Genomic DNA, 23,429 nt, shown 5'->3' on the forward strand with positions numbered 1-23,429 from the left:
ATCTGATGGTGTTTTGGATTTCTTCAGGATCTGTTGTTATGTCTCCCTTTTCATTTCTGATTTTGTTAATTAGGATTTTGTCCCTGTGCCCTCTAGTGAGTCTAGCTAAGGGTTTATCTATCTTGTTGATTTTCTCAAAGAACCAATTCCTCGTTTGGTTAATTCTTTGAATAGTTCTTCTTGTTTCCACCTGGTTGATTTCACCCCTGAGTTTGATTATTTCCTGCCGTCTACTCCTCTTAGATAAATTTGCTTCCTTTTTTTCTAGAGCTTTTAGATGTGTTGTCAAGCTGCTAGTATGTGCTCTCTCCCGTTTCTTCTTGGAGGCACTCAGAGCTATGAGTTTCCCTCTTAGAAATGCTTTCATTGTGTCCCAAAGGTTTGGGTACGTTGTGGCTTCATTTTCATTAAACTCTAAAAAGTCTTTAATTTCTTTCTTTATTCCTTCCTTGACCAAGGTATCATTGAGAAAAGTGTTGTTCAGTTTCCACGTGAATGTTGGCTTTCCATTATTTATGTTGTTATTGAAGATCAGTCTTAGGCCATGGTGGTCTGATAGGATACATGGGACAAAATCAGAGACACTGAAACTTATAGAGGAGAAAGTGGGGAAAAGCCTTGAAGATATGGGCACAGGGGAAAATTTTCTGAACAGAACAGCAATGGTTTGTGCTGTAAGATCGAGAATTGACAAATGGGACCTATTGAAACTCCAAAGTTTCTGCAAGGCAAAAGACACCGTCAATAAGACAAAAAAAAACACCAACAGATTGGGAAAGGATCTTTACCTATCCTAAATCAGATAGGGGACTAATATCCAACATATATAAAGAACTCAAGAAGGTGGACTTCAGAAAATCAAATAACCCCATTAAAAAATGGGGCTCAGAACTGAACAAAGAATTCTCACCTGAGGAATACCGAATGGCAGAGAAGCACCTGAAAAAATGTTCAACATCCTTAATCATCAGGGAAATGCAAATCAAAACAACCCTGAGATTCCACCTAACACCAGTCAGAATGGCTAAGATCAAAAATTCAGGTGACAGCAGATGCTGGCGTGGATGTGGAGAAAGAGGAACACTCCTCCATTGTTGGTGGGATTGCAGGCTTGTACAACCACTCTGGAAATCAGTCTGGCGGTTCCTCAGAAAATTGGACATAGTACTACCGGAGGATCCAGTAGTACTCTCCTGGGCATATGTCCAGAAGATGCCCCAACTGGTAAGAAGGACACATGCTCCACTATGTACATAGCAGCCTTATTTATAATAGCCAGAAGCTGGAAAGAACCCAGATGCCCCTCAACAGAGGAATGGATATAGTAAATGTGGTACATCTACACAATGGAGTACTACTCAGCTATTAAAAAGAATGAATTTATGAAATTCCTAGCCAAATGGATGGACCTGGAGGGCATCATCCTGAGTGAGGTAACACATTCACAAAGGAACTCACACAATATATACTCACTGATAAGTGGATATTAGTCCAAAACCTAGGATACCCAAGATATAAGATACAATTTCCTAAACATATGAAACTCAAGAAAAATGAAGACTGAAGTGTGGACACTATGCCCCTCCTCAGAAGTGGGAACAAAACACCCTTGGAAGGAGTTACAGAGACAAAGTTTGGAGCTGAGATGAAAGGATGGACCATGTAGAGACTGCCATATCCAGGGATCCACCCCATAATGAGCATCTAAACGCTGACACCATTGCATACACTAGCAAGATTTTATCGAAAGGACCCAGATGTAGCTGTCTCTTGTGAGACTATGCCGGGGCCTAGCAAACACAGAAGTGGATGCTCACAGTCAGCTAATGGATGGATCACAGGGCTCCCAATGGAGGAGCTAGAGAAAGTACCCAAGGAGCTAAAGGGATCTGCAACCCTATAGGTGGAACAACATTATGAACTAACCAGTACCCTGGAGCTCTTGACTCTAGCTGCATATGTATCAAAAGATGGCCTAGTCGGCCATCACTGGAAAGAGAGGCCCAATGAACACGCAAACTTTATATGCCCCAGTACAGGGGAATGCCAGGGCCAAAAAGGGGGAATGGGTGGGTAGGGGAGTGGGTGTGGGTGGCTATGGGGGACTTTTGGTATAGCATTGGAAATGTAAATGAGCTAAATACCTAATAAAAAATGGAAAAGAAAAAAAAGACACTTTGAAGATGCCAATAGGAATCAAAATACTTAGCTGCACTAATGGCCTTGGTGCAAGCCAGTGACTCTAGCACTCAAGCAGCTAATGCAGGAGGTTCCCCTGGTCTATCTATTGAGTTTGAACCTAGAATGGGCTACAGAAGAAGGGATTTAAATCATATATAGTCGAAACCCAATTAAAGCACATTGACAGGAAAGAATTCAAACTGTAGACCTAGTAAAATAAATTAAGATGGGTAATTCTGCAATTTTAGGAATGATACCCTGCACTTGTGTTTTAGTGCTCCCTGAGTTTCTATTTAATTTCAGAGAACTATTCTACATAATTTTCCAGTAGGAAAGTGTATTCACTTGTACTCCACTCTATCTCAAATTAAAGATCCCTTGAAAATTATCAGCAGAGTTAGACTCTCACAGAGTCACTTCTCTGAGTTGCAGATTGTCCCTAGAGAGAACACTGCTATTACTACCTCTGCAAAGACCAACTTAACACACATATTCTCAGGGTCAAAGGGCCAAGATAATGAGAAGCATCCTGGGATTTCATCTTTGAGGCTATCCATAGCCAAGAGGACCAGAGAGAACATTTCAAAGAATCTCTGCAAACATGAACTGCAGTCAAAAAAAAAAATCTACAGGCATTCTATGAGAAAATTAAACTTCCCACCCAGCAGCCAAACTGAGTTCCCCAGGCTAAGACTGAAAATACAGCAATACCATAAGTGCAGTCTCTGAAATATTCAGATTGCTAATCAGCTGACAAAGATTTGTTTCCTCTATTTTCTGATCTACATGTCAATGGCTTGGGACTTGCTCAACATCAATCATGCAGCACAGGATCGCTTCTGTGCACAAGTGTCTCGTAGGACTTTAGGAGGCATGTTAATCGCCACTGTGACAAAAACCTTATAAGAACAACATAGAAGAGGAAAGGCTGATTGGAATCATATTTTCTGAACTATTAGCCCCTGGTCTGATAGATCCATTGCTTTGGGGGATGAGACCATGATAAGAGAGGGATAAAGCAAAACAAACAGAAGAAAAGAAAAAAAGAAAAAAACAGCATGGAGAAAAGGCATGGGGGAAAACACGCTTGTCTTTACTAAGAAGCAGAGTGAAAGTAAGAAAGAGGTCCTGAAGATGTCCTTCAAACAAACATATCCAGTTACCTTCTATCTCCATCTAGGTCCCACCTATTACAAGTCTACCCTATTTAATAGTTTACTAAAATTTAGAATCAGTGACTGGATTAATCCATTAATCCATTAATGGGAAACACTTCCAGACACTTCTCAAAAGAACCACGTCTGACCATTGTTTCAGTACAGAATGCTTCTTTTCCAGTCTATAAGAAATCCTTAAAACAAGGAAAGTTATAGTGAGTCAACACCTATGTCAAGTCTATGCACAGAAGGATGTCATAAATGCAGTATGGGCTCAGTAGCAAGCAGGACCCTTCCACACACCTCATCTAATTTATTCCCCACAAATTACTCATAGAATGATATTTTATTTTATGGAAGAATGAAATTAGGGCTTAAGACTTTTTAATTTGTATGGGTTAACAATAGTCAGTAAAGAAAATATCTAGAATTCAAAGTCATGTATAAAAGCTACAAAATCACCAACCTATGCTGAAGAATGAAGCAAAATTCTCAGCAATTTTACATTCCCATAAAGTAGACCCATGGATAAATTTTATTAACATTTCTTCCATCTAGTATTGCCTACCTACTAAGCCTCCTGGAATATATAATAATGAATGCAAGTTTTATCACATTTTAAATATTAAAAAGGAATAAGAATTTACTTTGATTTTTGGTAAGTGATGAATTTGCTGCAAGCCAAAATCCTGCCATGGGTAAGAAATTGATCAACTCTTTTAGAATATTTAAACTTCAAGTAACCCTTAACTATGTCAAATGCAAGATTAAGCAGGAATGACAAAACACATCAAGATAGATTAGAACATCTAGACTAAATAGGGTATATTCAAAATATGCCCTGTCATAGAAATAAAATATAAATATAATATATTTTAAATTTTACTCTGGGTTTAACATAGTCAAGGTTTCTGAAATATTTATTTCCATATATTCAAAGTATAATTTCCCCACTTTTCTCTCCTGATCACATCAAATTCATTACCATCCAACTCCTTATGTTCATGGCACATGCTTTTACTCTTCTCTAATATCAAGATGGTTGGTTCCTTCCATCAATCCTGTTTGTATTAATGGATCATATCCACATTCATCATACCCCATAACATACTCTCCCTGAACATGTTAATTAAGGAGTAATCTCACCCAACCCTTCAAACTCTAGAGAATACAAAACAAGAATGTCCCATTATACTTTCTGTGTATTTTCTTCTTAGAGACACGATTGTGAAGTGATTTTGATTTGAGGACAAATAAGAAAAATAATAGTCTGTGGCCTGATGACCATATGCTCATAAGTTAAGAGCACTTATTCTTACAAAGGACTCAAGTTTAATTGTCAACATCCTTAGGATGGCTCACAACTGTCTATTTCTCCAGTTTCAAGGGATCTGATGTCCTCATCTGATCTCCGAGGAAACCACACATACGTAAAACATACACATATAAATGCATAAAACACATAACACACAAAAAATAAAAATAAATAAATCTTTAAAAAGATAACCATCTGAACTATATATGCAGCACGGACCCATTAGGGAAAGATTACTTCAGATACTTACTGGAAACATTTGATATTAAAGGTGGAGTTTGAGAAGAAAATGAATAATAGATAAACTCAAAAAGGTAAAGGAGTTGGTAGAGAATAGATAATGAGTAGTGGAAAGAAAAAGCAAGCAAATACAAAAATAAAACAAAACAAAACAAAAAAAGCTGCAACTAGCCTCAAGATTACATTCTTCTTCTAAATGACACAAACTCAGAAGTCATCTGTGGCACATTTGCCAAATAACTGGCAAAACATTACATTTATTGATTACAAAAAGATCTTGAAAATATTTAATGTCTTCTAAAAACTAAAAATCTGTAAGACGTGATCACAATATATGTAGCTTATGTGTTTTTTCTTCATTTTTAATTTCTAAAAAACTGAATGTCCTTATGTGTTGAAAGATGATGTTTGAAAGGTGTTCATTGTGGAATGGCTATACCAATACACTCATGACTTCACATATTTTGTTGTGAGACATTACTATCTACTCTTAGCAAGCTGTACAAATTCTGTGTGCCATTATACAGTCTCCGCAGTGCTTAATAGGTGCCTTTTTCCTAACTGAAATTTTATAGCATGTATACTGTATCTCCTTCCTCCCTTCTTTCTCCCTCAGCATCCCTGGTTGACACCATCCTACTCTTTGCTTCTCAGAGCTTACCTCTTTTAGATTCCACAAGTGGGTTCATGCTGAATTTGCTGTGTGACTAGCTCACTTCATTTAATACAATTTCTTACTTTTTTTTATATGTTGGCACAAATGACAAATTTTGCTGAAAGGAGGGAAGGAAGGAAGGAAGGAAGGAAGGAAGGAAGGAAGGAAGGAAGGAAGGAAGGAAGGAAGGCAGGCCCCAACAATTCTGCAAGAGGGATAGATACATCTGAAGATGAGAAGATGAGAGAAGGGACACCAGGAATAAAAATGCCTATCATTTACATAAGAAGCCTAAGGAAAAATGGCTTTTAGACAGCTCAGTGTAAGTGTGAGAATGAAAGGGAACACAATGAAAACTTTGAGTACAGATCAAGCATTGACTCTGCTGGAAAGTAGGAAAGAAATTAACATATTGAAGGGAAGTAGATTGTGATATTGCAAGGGGCTTTCCAGTCTGGTCAAAAATATAGCACAGGAAGGAAGAAATTCCATTTTTAAAATAGGTTAGCTAATTTCAGTTTGTTTCCATCCCGTTATCCAGACCCAGCTGATGTTTGAATATGTGAGGAAAAAAAGGTACAATATGTAGAGCCAGAGAGCTGCAAGTTAGCATAGCATAGCAGTACAAGAACACACTGCTTTCGTAGTCAGCCGTGTGCTGTTTTCAATAAAGGTGATGTATGACTACCCAGGAATCAATATGAATGCAGATAAAAACCTATTCTTTTCACTGTGTAATTCTACAGCTGATACACAAGGTGCTGAATATTTATCATATGAATGCAGAATAGTGTTTTGCCAGTGCTCAATGTGCAAACAATAAATATAAACATTGCCCTTCTCACTATTTCCCTTATTTCTGCTTTTGCTTTTCCCAGACTAGGATAAATGAATAGCAAAGACCCACCTCACAGTTCACGAAACATGGTAAAGGAAGCATAAATCCCCAAGATAGCATTGCTAACAATCTCTAAAAGAAGTAAATGGCCCATGGATCCTTTAAATGCTCTGAGTACAGCAGTCGAATGAATATGAGTCATACATTGAATGTGATCACTGGAAGGATGAATGGAGCTTTAAGGTGAAAGGAGTTCCTGTCGGAGACTGTCTGACAGAGGTATGCAAATACCCTTGCCTTCAACACTTTACAATATTAAGATGGTTTTGAATGTGTCACAGCTCATTTCCGTGTGAGCCCACAGCCATTTACAAAATGAAATCCTCAAAATCAGCCCTCTCCTCAAGGGTCATGAAGCAAATTGACTTTGTATTGGTGGTCTCAGTAGACCTAGAGAGTTTTTATGGTATTTTAGTAGCAGAATTGAGGCAAGAAAGATATAAAACTCAAGTGGCAAATGCTATAGGTCAATGTCTGGCACTCTAAATGAGTTACCCTGGCCCAAGGCAAAACCAGTCCTTCCATCATCCCAAATTCTCTCTTTGTAGCCAATATACAAGCCGTCTCCTTGGTGTGGACCTATCATACCTTCAAATTAGCTTTGAAACTCATCATTTTATTTCTTTTCAGTCCTATCACTGGCTCACTTCATTCAGATAGGCTCTATGAGTGTATACCAGACAAAAAACTGTGCCTCTTATCCCAAGACTTAGTTCATCTTGAATCATTTCTCCATATATCAATTTAAGTTTTTTCCTATTGATCATTTAATAAAACATTCAAAATTTCTTTAGGGACTTTCAATATCTTATGGAAGTCCCAGTCCCTTTGTCTTCTATATTTACTCCTAATTATTCTTCACATTAAATCTACTGCATCATCTATCTTGTTCCATACGCTACACACTCAAAAGTTGTTTCCATTCCTAGAATTGATATTTTTCATCATTTTCTAGGATGCCATACTAAACTTCCTAATTTTTCCCAAATAGAATATATTCAGTCTGAAAGGATTTCAGAGGATTTAAGGCTGAGTAAGTTAATTCTCCTTTCAACCTCATTACACACTATGCTTCCTTAATAGAGTACCTATTGTGTTATATGCTCACTTCAGAGAAATCCCTGTACAGCAAAGACCAGGCCTATATTGGTCACTATGCTACACTCAATTCTAGACAGTGCCAACAGTAAGTTAATCACATATTTTTCGTGAAATGAGGGAACAAAGCATGTTACAATGTACAAACAAGCCTTAATTCCTAAACACATAGGACAGACTTATAGAGAAAATTTACATAAGGTGATAACTTCAATGTTTTTTCCTCAAGTCCTTATTCATTCCTATGTTTAATGCACAATTCAAAGTAGTTACTTGTGATGTGTACTCTGAAGCATCAACTCAAAGGGATCATTCCTTTTTCTGAAACACACTAAATAAAATTTACATGGTTTGTAGATTCTGTATAATCATTTCAAGTCATGGCAGATCATTAATTTGGCCAAACAAGTAAAGATAGAAGCCATTTTTGTTATATTACATGCATTTGTTTATAACCTGAGATCATGTCTGAGGAGACAATCTGACTCTTCTCTCAATGGCTTCTCCCCTTGATACAATAGGTAATGTATTTTATGGATAAATGAGTGCATTGTTGAATTTTGTCGTTGATTTTAGTTCTTACACAACCAAATTATAGGAAACTCTGAGTTATTATCTATAGAGTTCTAAATGCTTGCTTTACATGAGGTGTGAGCAATCTTTTATCAAAATGCTAAGTCACTCATGTTTTAGACTTTGAGATGTGCATGTGATACATCCCAACTAATTCTCTCTACTCATGTATCCTACATGTGACTAGATAACACATACATGGATGGAAGTAGCTTTGAGACAATAAAAATGTATTTGTAAAAGCACACACAAATGGCAGATTTGACAGAGAGGTGATAGGTATCCACATCCAAACTGAATCTCGGAGGCTAAACAGCTTTGATTCTATTGTTTGATTGCTCATTTTGTTAGTCAGAGACATCTGCTTGTTTGGCTTATGAAAATTAGTTTACCAAAAATAAACTGGACTGAAATTTGACATACAGCACTCAGATTGTGGTTAGCTGGTCAAAAGTGCCCAATTTTTAAATATGCTCACATTTTATAAAAACATACTAAAATGCTATCAGCTTCGCTGTTAACATCGGGACACCGTTTTCACTTATCCCAATTACTTACTGGAAAGAAATACTGAAAGCAATATTAGTGTCCTCCCTTTTATTATTCCAAATGATAACAATAAAAGACAGCTGTTGCTGGAGTGGAGATAACTATGAAACCTCAAGCAGAACTGAAACAGCCCATTACCTGCAGAATTGTGTCCATGCAGGCTTCTCAGAAGACCGATCCCAGCAGTACCAATGGGTTGTGAAGTACGTTATTGTATTACAGAACAGGTTCATAAAGCTTTACAATCAGATGAAGAAAATATGAAAGAATGCTGCAGACGAACTATAGAGAAATTCCCTCGGCTGACTGGATATCACTGCTCTGAGCAAGAGACTTTGAGTCCTTTCACGCAAACAGAACTTCAGTGATGGCTGCCCACAGAGCTGCAAGGCATCACACAGGCTATTCCACAGCAGTGACAAGAAATAGTCAAGCAAGACTCAGCAGTCTACAGATTGCACACTGTTTAATTATTCAATGAAATCTCATATTCCCCATGTCTGTCTCACCCAAGAAGTGAATCTGCTCTTTCTTTTGTCCACTGTTCTTCACTAGAGAGAGACACTGCCCACCCATGGACTACTGGATCTCCTATCACTTGTTGCAGCACTTGTGGCCAAGTAAAACTTCTTTTTTTTTTTTTTTTTTTACTTTGTAAAGACTCTTCTATTAATGTTGCTGAGAATTCTGATGTAGCAGAGGAAAGCCATATATTCCTTTCCTGAAAGGGAAGGCAGAAGATTATCTGATATATGTGTATGTAGGAAAAATAAACGTACAACAGTAATAGTTTAGCTTTGCAGCTTCAGCCTTCATTGGGATCTTGACACATCACTGTGGATGAGAAAAAACAACTGTGCTTGAGACGATTCTAGCAACCAGTTTAAGAGAAGGATTGATGTCTTACTTGGACACATTGTGTATTTGACTATTTCTTCTTTCAGTCTTGTCAGCTTGAAGCACACTTAACCACACATGTACAGTCTTAGGAGTGACATGATCATTTTATATTTCAGCCCTGTTATTATGAGATAATACTTTTAAATTCTGGCGATAGCTCTTGTTCTTAAATTTATTTGCTTTAGTATTAGTATAGCTACTCCAAATTTGCACACTTTGATAAATATATAACATATTTTTCACTTTTTAATACACCGTTGTTTTGTGTTTTAAGTTTGGTTTCTTGACATAGCATATAGTTAGATTTGCTTTTATAAATTCCAACAGTGTCTGTTTAGTTGGAATACAAGGTAGACTACTTGTTTCAAAGAAGTTATCTGTATTATTATTACCTCAGTCTCTATTTTATTTGTCTTGTTGACTTTTTCTAAACTATTTTTGGATTTTCATTTTACATTTTCTCCTGAACTGTATAGATGTACTTGTTTGTAGATGTTTTATTTTCAAGGATGAGGGAGGATAGCAGTTGTTCCTGTGTGAACATATGGCAGACCCTCCCAAGCTACTCTTCCTCACTATGTCAGGATGCCAGGAAGGAATTGGATAAAATGGGCAAAATTTAATGAAAAGTTACTCTAAATCCACAATACTCTTTTCAACCAACTTATCAACAAAGCACACAAAGAAAATAGCAACACTTTCACCAAGCCAGAATGGTTAGACATGGCCAACTGCTCCAATAATAAATAAAGCAAGAAAGCTGTGAGCAGACCCTTGAATGTTGACATGACCCATCCCACCAAGCTAATAGAATCAAGAGCAGCAAGCATGTGGTTCAAAGCATTTTTGACCCCAAGGTAGCTGCATGTGTAGAATGCACTGACCATGAAATTTTGAGGACAATTTGGCAATAAATATTTCTCCTTCCAAGTTCATGTTTAAACCCTCTATACTTGTCCACTGTTGTTTGCTCGCTTAGTAGAAACCAAAGTAAACTGAGAAAAATCACAATGACTTTTGGCTCTCCAACTTGGAATCTAAATGAGTGCTATCACTTGACCTGTTTCAAAAGACCTCAGTGTTGTTAATTTAAGAAAAACAAAAAGGCTATATAATGTATTCCTTTAAAAACTGAATGGCAAAACTAAGAAATGGGAAAAAAATTTCAAAGAATAAAGGCTATAATGACTCCAGACCCAAGCATCCACTTTAGAAGATGCACAACTGCCTATAACTACACCTATAGCTCTCTTTTGGGAGATATGCGCAGCTTCCATTATATGCACACATATAGACAGACAGACAGGCAGACAGACAGACAGACAGACAGGCAGGCAGGCAGGCAGGCAGATAGGCAGATAGGCAGATAGGCAGGCAACTATGCAGGAATTCACACACACACACACAAAACTAAACATAAAAATAAAAGATTCAAAAAGATTCAAAAAATTAAGGGGCGGATGAAGGAATTGTGAAGATATCATTTGTATTTCAGCCTTAGAGATCAACTAATGCAGATTGAAAGAAATAAGTAGAGGCTTGGGAAAATGAATTTCTATAGAAATGATAGATCATTTACTACACTGGGTGGTTTAAAATATGGTCATTAAAATATTCTCATTAATATTTCATAGATTGTGCTGGGAAATTATAGATTATGAGTGTAGCTATAATGCTGGGTAAATTTAAAAATGGAAAGTTATTATCTTAAAAAGTAAATAAGTAAATGCAGTGAACCAAAAGAACAGCCCTGACACACTTAAAAATGTTAATCCCTGGTTAAGAAGCAAACAGACACTGGCTGAAATTGGTGGTTTTAAAACTGAATTCCAATATGAAGGAGTACTGAAGTCAATAAAACTGCTACTGAAGAGATGAAGATTACTGCTTCTGTGATTAAATTGGCAGTGAAGAGGCAGAGGGGCAGAAGACTGGCACGTCAGAAGCTTGCTATGCTAGTGCTTCGTAAGCTTATTTAATAAACTGTGCTGGCAATGATACTTTGATTTTTTATATCATTTTAAAACAATTATCATGTAAGTTCATATTTATGGGAGAAATCTCATAAAGTTGCAAAACACTTCAGTTTCAGTCATGAGTCTCTAGAAATCAAATTCTATAGCCAAAATCAAGAGTGAGGTGCTTCCTGTTAGGGTATGTAAGCAAGAATAAAAAAAAAAAATGGGGAATAGAAGAGAATTGAGGTAACAAAATATGTGAACCATTGTGATACCCGTACAATTCCCTGTCACTTTTCAGTGTACAGCACAAAGAGGCAAATGACGTCCCAAGGTCAGGGCACGGCACAACTCTTCATGGGTTCTATTGAAGCATTTCAGAGTATGACCTTGCATTCAGCTTCACTCCCTCCTTTCTAGTCACGCTTCTAACTCTTGTCAAAGTCATAATCTCTAAGACAATACTTATAAGTACAGCTTTCTAAGGGCTAAAGGGCTTGCCAAAACAAAGAAAAATAATAAAGTGTGAGTAATTCAAAAGTATGAGGTAGAATTCAAGCCATAGGTGGTTTATCTAGGCAAGAGAATTATTATGAAGGCAAATTTTTCAATTGTTTTTGTATAGTTCCAAACAAAGATCCCACTTACATAGAGAAGCTGGCAATGATGGGGAGCTGCTAGAGAGAAGTAGAGATGTTGAATGACTCTAAAGAGAGAAAGCATTTGCTTGCCTTTCCATTTGCTTTCCTTTGAAGACATGTTTCATTAGATTTCTGGGTAATGGATCTAGAAATACCTTCCTTCATTTCCCTAGAAGACACCACGTTATGTTTCAAGATAATACTCAACCGTACTCCAGATCAGAGCATCACCAAAGGATAAGCACAAAAACCTCAAAGTCTCCAGTAATTGGAGTCTTCATTTTCTGGTACAAGTCACTGGACATGAACTAAAATTTCTGAAAACTATCATCTTCATATGCAACCTGCATTACCTAAGAAGTGGTTTGGTGCACCTTACCCACTGTTTTTGCTGTAAGCAAAAAAAAAAAAAAGTTCTATGGTTCTACTCAGTGGTAGTACTTGCTCAACATGGGTAAAGCCATGAAGCCATGAGTTTGAGATCCAGAGTTTCAAATATTAATAATACTTTTTATATCCCAGAAACCTTGTGATACAGGTGAAATGTGTTTGGGTGGATGTGGGTCTGGTTGTGCTTATGTGCAAATAAAAAGTACACTAACTGAGGACTTTGCAGACATCATACAATGTTAATTCCATCACAATTCTGACCAGACAAGTGCATAATTTCAAAATTTCCTTCTCTTATTTAGAAGTATTTTAAGTCTGTGCAGGTTTTCCTTTCATAGAAAAATTACTTAAATAGAACTAACTGTAAATCTTCTATTAAAAGCTAATTCATATTTTCACAAAAACCTGATTTTGTAACATTTTGAATGTTGAAGGAAAATTCATGTCACTTAAAAATAAAAAAAAATAAAAGAATTTTGTTCTCCAAGCTCACTATATTTATTTTTATTGTGTGTGTTCATGTGTGTGTATGTGTGTTTGTGTGTGTGTTCATGTGTGTGTGTATTTGGTATGTGTGTTTGTGTTTATGTGTGTGTGTATTTGTTGTGTGTGTGTGTGTGTATTTGTGTATGTGTGTATGTGTATGTGTGTTTGTGTATGTGTGCCTGCTTACCTTTATGTACAACACATGTAGGCAGTTAATCATGGAGGCCAGAAGAGGGTGTCAGATCCCCAGGAACTGGAGTCACAGGAAGTTGTGAGCGGCTCAATCTCCCAAGCTGAATGCTCTTACATGCGTTCTCGCAACCGGCCAGGAAAGACGCAACAAACCGGAATCTTCTGCGGCAAAAGCTTTATTGCTTACATCTTCAGGAGCAAGAGCACAAGAGAGAGAATGGCGAAACCCCGTCCCTTTTAAGGAGAATTATCCTCCGCCTAGGACGTGTCACTCCCTGATTGGCTGCAGCCCATCGGCTGAGTTGTCGTCACGGGGAAGGCAGAGCACATGGAGTGAAGAACTACCCTTGGCACATGCGCAGATTATTTGTTTACCACTTAGAACACAGGATATCAGCGCCATCTTGTAATGGCGAATGTGAGGGCGGCTCCCCACATCTCCCCCTTTCCTTTTAATAAGAGCAATAGGCCACCCATTTTAATGAGAGTGGAGATAGAGGTCAAATCCCCAGTGTGCAGGTAAAGGAGCCGTACACATAACCTCCTCCCAGGCTCATCACCCAGAGGGGTCCTGGTCTGGTCCTGTGTCGTTTTTCCTGGGGAGAAGGACACTTGGACACTCAACCTTCTTGAAAGATGACATGTCTCCCTAGAATAGGCTCATATATGCCGCAGAGCCCTTCTACTGCAGTGCTTAGCCGTGCAACTCTCTCGGGCTGCTGAAGCACACTCACTCTATCCCGTGCAATGAGACTAGCCTCGTGGGGTGCAAGGGCTGAATGGCCAGCGACCTATTGCTTAAGCATAGATATATCAGGGGAAGCACCATGTTCTAGTGCTGCAAGCACCTGGGCAATAACCACCTTGTCTCTCCTAGTTTGGGCCTTAAGCTTACAGACCAACCAAAGAAGCAACACTAATCCACAGCAAAGTGTATCTCCAAATAATCCCACCCATACCCATTCTTTAAAGAAGGAAAATGCTGAGGAGATCCAATTGGGTAATCCTTTGGTCAGGGACAGGTCCAAGTGCGTGGAGTTGACCTGAATGATGGCAATTCTCAATTCCCGAAGGGTCTGTTCAAATTCAGCCGTCCAATTCTGTAACATATACTGAGAAAGACTTTTTGACAAATTAGCTGCCCTAGTAAATTTCTCATACTGAATGGAAGTAACGCACAATCCCGGAAACTTTTGTTCACATCCCAGCTGAGCTATTTGCCATAATACATCTAGTTGTTCCTGGACAAGATCTATGCGTTGATTCATTTCTGCCCATGGAGCATTTTTGGGATTGGAGGATGGCGGCCGCTAAGCCTGCATTGGTGAGAGGTCCCCCAAGCTCCCAACAAACCCTGAGCCAGTCTTGTAAGCCTTTGTTCTTTCTTGGGGCTATGGCCACTCAGCATTCCTGCGTGGCTTGCTCATAAATGAGCTGTTCTACCAGAGGTGCGGCTTACTCCGAATCTGCAAAAATACGTTCTGCTGCCTGTCATTCTGGCCACAAAATCTGAGAAGGACTCCTGGGGTTTCTGGACGATCTTTGTTAGTTGTCCAGTGGCTTCACCTGCTCGGGAGAGAGCCTTCCAGGCCCTAATAGCCTTTTCATCTGATTCAGAACTACTAAGAACTGGCTCCTTGAGCTCATCTAGTGATGGGTATAGGCTCCTTCTCCTAGAGACCTCCGCTGATTGATCTTTTTTCTTTTCTTTTTCCTTCTCCTTCCTTCCAATCTCTCCCCAGGTATTCTTACCTGACCTTAACTTTTCCTCGGGTTCAAGACCCTTGGAAAGGCCTGTATACTTATTTTGTGCACCATGTTTCCTCTTTGCTCCTACTCTCTCTCCCCACTTTACTTCTGATAGATTGCCCTGAATTTCATCCAGAATTTTCAGCCCTGCCTTAACCACTTGATAACATGTGAAAAGGAACAAAAAGGCTCCTAACACTAGAGAAAGTTCAAGGCCAAACATACCTTGTAAAGCTATTTCCCACTTTACTTCTGATAAGAATGTCTTGAATTTCGTTAGAAAGTTCAAGGCCAGACGTACCTTGTAAAGCTATTCCCCACTTTACTTCTGATAGACTGTCTTGAATTTCGTTAGAAAGTTCAAGACCAGACGTACCTTGTAAAGCTGTACTTACCCCTGTTCCCCAGCGGAAGAGTTCTGAATCCACGCAGTTGAATCCTTCTCAACAGTCTGTTTTACGGGAACACTTCATTACCACCATTCCTCAGCTGAAGAGTTCTGAATCCACACGGGATCCTTCTCAACAGTCTGTGTTGCAGGAACACTTCATTACCACCGTTCCCCAGCTGAAGAGTTCTGAATCCAGGCTGGATCCTTCTCAACAGTCTGTTTTGCGGGAACCTTTATGACCGTGACCCGCAGTTCTGGTTCCGGAATGAGGGATCTTCCTTGCGCCGGTGGTGGTAATTTCCGTCCCGGATTTTCTCGTCCCGGGTCTCGGCACCAACTCTTACACGCGTTCTCGCGACCGGCCAGGAAGAACGCAACAAACCGGAATCTTCTGCGGCAAAAGCTTTATTGCTTACATCTTCAGGAGCAAGAGCACAAGAGAGAGAATGGTGAAACCCCGTCCCTTTTAAGGAGAATTATCCTCCGCCTAGGACGTGTCACTCCCTGATTGGCTGCAGCCCATCGGCCGAGTTGTCGTCATGGGGAAGGCAGAGCACATGGAGTGAAGAACTACCCTTGGCACATGCGCAGATTATTTGTTTACCACTTAGAACACAGGATGTCAGCGCCATCTTGTAACGGCGAATGTGAGGGCGGCTCCCCACAGAATGCTGAAAATACAAAATAGGTCATTTGCAAGAACAATAAGTGCCTTTAAAGCCACTGAACACTGAACACAGACAAAAGAGGTGAGAGGCAGTCTATAATGGTGAGCCTAGCTGAGACTCATAGCCATTTTGAGGCTGGTGTGGCCACCTCATGTAGCAAGACAGGATTTTCAATAGAGAGAGAGGGACACCAACTTATTCCAAAACCTCTGACCCAAAATTTGTCCTGCCTTCAAGAACAGAGATAAAGATGGAGCAGAGATTGAAGGAATGGCAAACCAATTACAGGCCCAACTTAAAACCCATTCAATGGGAGTGAACTAACACCTGATACTTTATGATACTATACTGTACTTCTAAGTAAGATCCTAGCATAACTGTCCTCTGAGATGCTTCATCCAGAAACTGATGGAAAAAGAAGCAAAGACCAACAGACAAACATTAGGTGAATCTCTAAGAGTCTTGCGAGATAGTAGGAGGAAGAATTGAGGGAGCTGGGGGCGTCGAGGACACCAAACGATGATCTACAAAGTCATCTAATCTGGGCCCATGAGGGGACACAGAGACTGAAGCACCAACTAAAGTGCATGCAGGGGCTGGACCTACTCCCTCTACATTTATGTAGCAGATGTGCAGCTTGTTTTCCATGTGGTTTCCATAACAAGTGGAACAGGGCTGACTCTGACTATCGCCTCCCTTTGCATCCTTTTACCCTAGATAGGCTGCCTTGTCTGGTCTCAGTGTGAGAGTATGCATTTAGTCCCTTTGTCCTAACATGACTTGATGTGCCAGGGTGGGTTGAGAACCATGGTGGATGGGGGGGGGGGGTTGGGGGGGAGGAACAGAAGAAGAAGGGGAATGGGGAGATGGGGTGTGATAAACTGTAGTATTTTAGGTGCAGAGAAACTAGGTGAACTACTCAAGGTCATAAAGCAAGAACATAAAGAAAACCAACTTCTAGTACATAGGCATTGGGGCTAGAGGGAAGGTTCCGTGGATATACTGTAAATAAATTATAGTGTTGTATAAAACATTCTAAAATATTGTATGAAGAGTATTAACAAAAGACCACGCAGCCAGGCTTTGAAAAATGTTCATTTTCCACTTCTTCCAGGACTATCGCCAGGTTTTGAAAACATAACCTGGTATTCCAGAGCTTGTTTATATTTTAAACTCAAGAACACAAAAAGGTTCAAAGTAATTTCCTGGATGCACTTCAAAAGAAACTCTGGACTAGGCCTGACCATTCAAGCACTTGGAGAGTTTGGGCTATTTGTTTGTTTTAGGTTTGGTTTTATTTTACAGTCAAAAAAAAAAAACCCATAATCTTAAATAAACTTAAGTGCTTTAGTAAATGAAAATATATATTACTATTGATAGTTCTTCTCTGATATTATATTTTAAGATACAGTAAATGCTAGGTGATAATCTAATCAAAATTCAGTATGATAGTCATAAAAATGATGATGTAGTGAATTTGTGTTTCCTTCTTTTGAGGGGCTCTCATTTATTTTTCACAGGAAGATAAATCATCAGTTAAGGTATTCCAAATAAAAACGGTATTCTATTTTCACAACTGTGCATGTACTTTATAGATATTTTTCTGTTTATACATTCATAGGCTTATCACAAATGAAAATATTTTAGCTTATGCTAACCTCTTTGTCTTATATACTTTAATTCCTCAAAACAGTGTTATTTCCATTAAAAAGTAATGTCAGGATAATTTTTCCAATGGACCCCAGGAAAGATTTATATCAAAAGTGCTTCTCAAAACACACAGTACTCAATATTAGTGTGAGGAAAATTCTTAAGAACATTTAAGTAGATAATTGCAACCCTAATTCAAACAAAATTGTCTTTTAAGAAAATCACACTTACTTTATTATTTTAATTTTCACTACTAGTTTAACTTAGAATATTTTCTTCAATAAATGTGGAATAAATGTTTATTTTTAAAGTGACAGTTACCTAATATAAACTTGAAACAGCTCCCAGCATTGACTTCACATCATTACAGATTGTATTAAAATAATGATATCTTGATTTATTCCCAGAAAACAGTAAAGCTTTCTCATCAATTCAAGTCTATCAATGATGTAATTCTTTATGAGGTATTTTTTCCCCACTTAAGTTTATTATCTGGAGAGAAAGTGATAATGTTTATGGACCATATGTCTACGGAAACATATTTTTCATTAGAAATCAATTGCCTCTTCTTTTGGTACATGTGGTTATAGATCAGCCAAACGAGTATTAGACAATTAGAAGCCACTCTGAGAAAGATGCTCTGTGCCTCTGTCTTCATTGTTCACAGACCTCCTGTCTTTTGGAAGAAAACTTCTGGGACATCTTCAAAACCATGTTTTATTCTTCATAGATCTCTGGGGGAAAGTATAAAGTACCTTTATGTGACTTTTTGGTAGAAATACATCATTATAAGCAAAGAGAATGACAGTCTTTTCTTCAGTTTAATGATGTTACATGTTATGAGATTTCGAGTCAATGGAATTATCTTTGATGCCAGATGTTCCTTATGAAGCAATAGGTGATCTGTCTTAATCAGGGGTTAGTCATCTATGAAAGTATGATGTCTTTCCAATGATGTTCTCCATAATAAGAACTAAGAATGAGAAATAAATGGAGCCATGATGGATAGCCATTCTGGATTCCTTCATTAACACGTGAAAGAAAGAGTAGAAAATCCCAGCAGGGGGGCTATGCAGTGCAGTGCAGCAGGCTCTGAGAGAAGACAGCATAAGATACCTTCCCTGACAGATGAGCTTCTCAATCCTTGTGGCAAAACTAAGTAAAACTTTTAATGCTAGACATGACCCTCAGCAAATCAGTTGATTCACAAATGATCAGTTGTTGGCTCTCTTCAGAGAATCAAATGTCCTCTCACTGTTAGGATTTGCTTTAAACATTTCCTAAAGCAGAATGTGAAAATGCCAGAAAATAAAAATAATAATAATAATAAATAAATGAATAGCCGAAGTTGCAGAAGTATTTCAGAATTTATGAAGAGAATGGGAGATAAACCCACTACTCCATCAATGAAGTGGAATGAAATACATCGATTTCCTTTTCCACGTGTACAATGTTCAAACTCCCTACTGTTTCACAGCAGCATAACTGCCATGATGCCTCCTGTGATGATTGTGTGAGTGGTCTTTTTTCTTGTTTTAATAACTATAAAGAACCATTATTTTATCCGCACAGCTTGCAAAATGTCACTAGTCTTACAAGTTCTGAAATATCTTTCCGATACTGTCTTACTATTTGTGTACATACCCTCTGTCCCTCTACAGTGAAATAGCTTTAAATGTTATAGGTTGGGGACATTTGAAAAGAATACTTATTGAACTAGAAATGTTACTCAATTATGCATATAGAAGATGAACACAAGGTCAGTTTTGGAAACATCGTTTTTTTGTTTGTTTGTTTGTTTGATTGATTGTTTTTATGTTAAGCCCTAATTGGCATTTTATATCAGGGAATCAGTTACAGACAAAGGCATTTTGAGGGAAATGTAAAATAAGACCCTGGGTGACATGACAGGCTGCCTTTTGCAAATACCTCAACTCAGATGTGCCTCATAAGGGAACAATGAGTAAATTCATATGGAGGTAAATGAGTAAAGTTTGTTTGTTTGTTTGTTTGTTTGTTTAAGGAAATTATACCTTCCTAATATGATTCTAATTAGTGAAAGTGCTGATTGGGAGGGATGGTCCTGAGGACTGGTTATGAGGCAAAGAAACGTTGGCTTGGAAATACAGCTCAGTTTGAATAGCAAGTCAGAACCAGTGATGCTGATATACTGCCAAGCCCATAGGTTTAGAAGGAATGCAGAGTCAGAATCAGTGATAGAGATTCCACACCAGGCTCAAAGTTAAATAGGAGTGGAGAGTCAGGACCAGCAATGTGAGTCCAGCCTCAGAAGTTGACAGGGAATGTTGAATCCATATTCTAATAAAGTAGGTGTTTTGTATAATTTTATTTTTGTTTAAGGAATTTTAAGAGTGGAGAAAATGTTCCTCTCCAGGGAAGATCCCCAACTTGGTTATCCAATAACAAGGGATCAGTCCTGAAATCAGAAATGTGTAAGCAACATACAAACTGCCCAGGTTGTGTTTGTACATTTCAAAAGACACATGCACACACACACACACACACACACACACACACACACACACACACACACACAAGCATTCACACATATATAACAACATTTAAATAAAATGAGGCCATGAATTTGACATTGAAAAGGCAAGTATGTGAGAAGGGTAGAAAGGGAAGATGCAAATAATGTAATTGTTTTCATTATTTTATATATATTACATTTATTTTTATATATTTTTTATTATTTTCATGATAGTATGTGTGAAGTCCTGACAGGACTGCTTAAACAAGACCTGAACAAGGATGACATGAATAAATAAGCTAACAACAAAGGGGGGAAGCTCATGGAGCCTCTTCTCTCCACAGTGAATTACAGGCAGATAAGAATGTGCTTGGTTTGCAAAGGGAAGGAAGGGTGAAAGGGCAGAGTCAGTGCTGGAACATGCACAGAGGTTTCAGAAGCATGTTTGTCATCAGAGCATGGACAGGCTGGGTTTAATCTGTGACATATAAGTTTTCAGCCATGGAACAAACAAGGGGTCAGAGAGGACTTGAAACTCTGTATCTTTTACTAAGTACCAAGTGGCATGGACAACTTGAAATGAAAACCTTCAAAGAGGAGAGGCTGAGTTCCATCATCTGGACCAAAATATGCAACCAACTAAATAGGAGCAGAAAAGAATAGAGAGAGATAGCTAATATTTTTTATATATATACATATATATGTATGTATGTATGTATGTATATATGTATGTGTGTGTGTGTGTGTGTGCTTGTGTGTGTGTGTGCTTGTGTGTGTGTGTGCCTGTGTCAAAGTATATATGTATTGATAGATATATAGACATTGGTAGATAGATATATATTGATAAATGTGTATATACACACATATATAATTGGTATCCTTCCTTCGATGATGCTGTTTTAAGACCCTGTTAAATATAGAGTTACAATGAAGATAATTCCAAACGTAATATGATGGTGATATTGATTCATCTTGATACCTAATTACATATTAGGGCTTGAATTTTTGGCAAAATTATCATTAACCTTAGTAATTCTAGCTGAAGGCATAACTTCCTTATAAAATAGTAAGTATAGACATGTGGGGAAACACTGCTAATTAAGGTCACAGTCTACCATGGTTGGGAAACCTCTCTGATCTTAGTGCAAAATGGAGGACTCCTTTTTCCAGCAGGGCTTCCCCTTCTCTGATTTATTCAAATTATCAACTTCCTCTTTCCTGGATAATAACCTGTCAAGCATGTACCTGGGATTCCTGGAATGCCTCTCCACATAATGAGGTGTACACAGTACTTTAAACTACAGACAATGATTTTACATCTGTCCTGAAATTCATTCCTGCTCTCTGAAGTTCATGTATAGCCCTTGGTCACCTTGAATAAAGTGTCTGCTTATCAGCCCATTCCAAATAAAGTTATGAATAAGAGATAAGATTGTGGAGAGCCATGAGCAATTGCCATTACAAGATGGCGCTGGCTTCCGTAGTGCCTAACTGGTAAACAAGTAATGTGCAAAGGTGCAAGAGTAAATTCGTGCCAAGTCACTGCCCATCCCGGGGCATAGTAATGGGGTGATGGGCAAGCAACCAATCAAATGTTGACATACCACACGGAGGGGTATATAAGCAGCATCATTTTCCGGGTTCCGGGTCTTCCCTCCTGAAGAAGCAATAAAGCTTTTGCTGCAAAAGAATCCGGTTGTCCGAGTGTGTTCTTGCCGGCGAGAACAATAGCTCAGGACAAATGATGCCGAAACCTGGGATCTGATTAAGATAGGATCTGGGCCATACTATTTATTATCAAGGACATTTTTCCATTTAACCATTTCATTGGGTGATTGAGGCCATTGTCCGTGCCTTTCAGCTGGTGATCTCCCAGCCTCATCCAATTTTAAGAAATTAAGAGTAAATATTGCAAGGGATAGAGCCATCTTTGGTGTCATAGCCTCTATCCCCCCTTTTTGGTTTTTGTTTTTTAAAGAAGTTTTAATTTTCCTAGTTACCTAATGACCGGTTTGAGATAGAGGCCTTCATATACATTCTATGTCCTCCCCAGGACATAGCCTGTGGGAATCGGTTGCCTTGATGCCAGGTGTAGGTCATGAATGTTTCTGACTAACAAGAACAGAACATTTGTTTCCAGGGTGGCTTTTCAGCCCAGTCATATATACTATTTAGATTTACAAAATAAACAGCTAGGACTTATCTGTTTAGTCTTTCTTGCCAGTGGCTAACTTCAGCTTAGGAATTTCTCCCTTGAACAGGAGCCAGGTAATGATGTATGTGCTCTAATATGTTGAATATAAAAGGGCTGCTCACACATCAAAATGCAATCTTGTATTTTCATCAAAATTTTAGATAATGAACTGTTAGTCAGTTTTAATATAACATGAACAGTGACTAATTACACTTTCAATTGTTTCTCGTGAAGAGAGATTGTAACTAGAATGCCTGAAAAGTAATTATAGTCACATGTGTATAATTTATTTATATATTAATCAGAAATTAGAGAAAATCTTTAAGTTGTCTCTACAAATAACTATCTTCTAAAACCCAAATAAATATAAGAATCCTGAGTTTGTATCTTTTCAAGAGCTATCTGTAATCTTTATCAGTTAAAGCTTTATGTAAACCTCTATAACACAAAAGCAAATCTTGGGGGTAATTTCCAGGCAACCCAGGACAAGTTCTTAACTGCCCAAAAACAATTTTCTTAAAGGAACATTATTTTTTCTTATAAGTTGCATAAGCAATTGCAAGCTCTGAGATATAATATTGACTATTAATATACAACTTAAAGTTTGATTGTTCAACATTTTTAAACACCATCTTCTTCACACAATTTAATTATCTGTGCTGAAACAGGAGGAAACTCAAAAGAATAAGCGTGTGATTCAATTCACATATACATTTCTATCATATAAAGGCTATTTTTTAAACACAGTAAATGGGATGCATGCATGCATGAATTTATAGAAGATATACAAGCATGCATGAAATAATTTTTTAACTATCTTAGGATAATGATTATCAATTTTACTACATATGATGGTATCTAATAGATCAAACATCAATATTCTGCAATAACCAAATTAATGGCTGTTTGGAACAAGGAAAAGACACTTATACATGTAAGCAAACTCTGTACACTATAACTTTATATAAAGTAGGCAAGTCAAATCGCAATGTATTGATAAATTTCACAGCCTGACTGACCTTTTATAAACTTTGAATTTAAATTTTATTT

Source organism: Mus musculus, chromosome 16, assembly GCF_000001635.26.
Source record: "Mus musculus strain C57BL/6J chromosome 16, GRCm38.p6 C57BL/6J".
In the NCBI taxonomy this organism is placed as follows: Eukaryota; Metazoa; Chordata; class Mammalia; order Rodentia; family Muridae; genus Mus; species Mus musculus.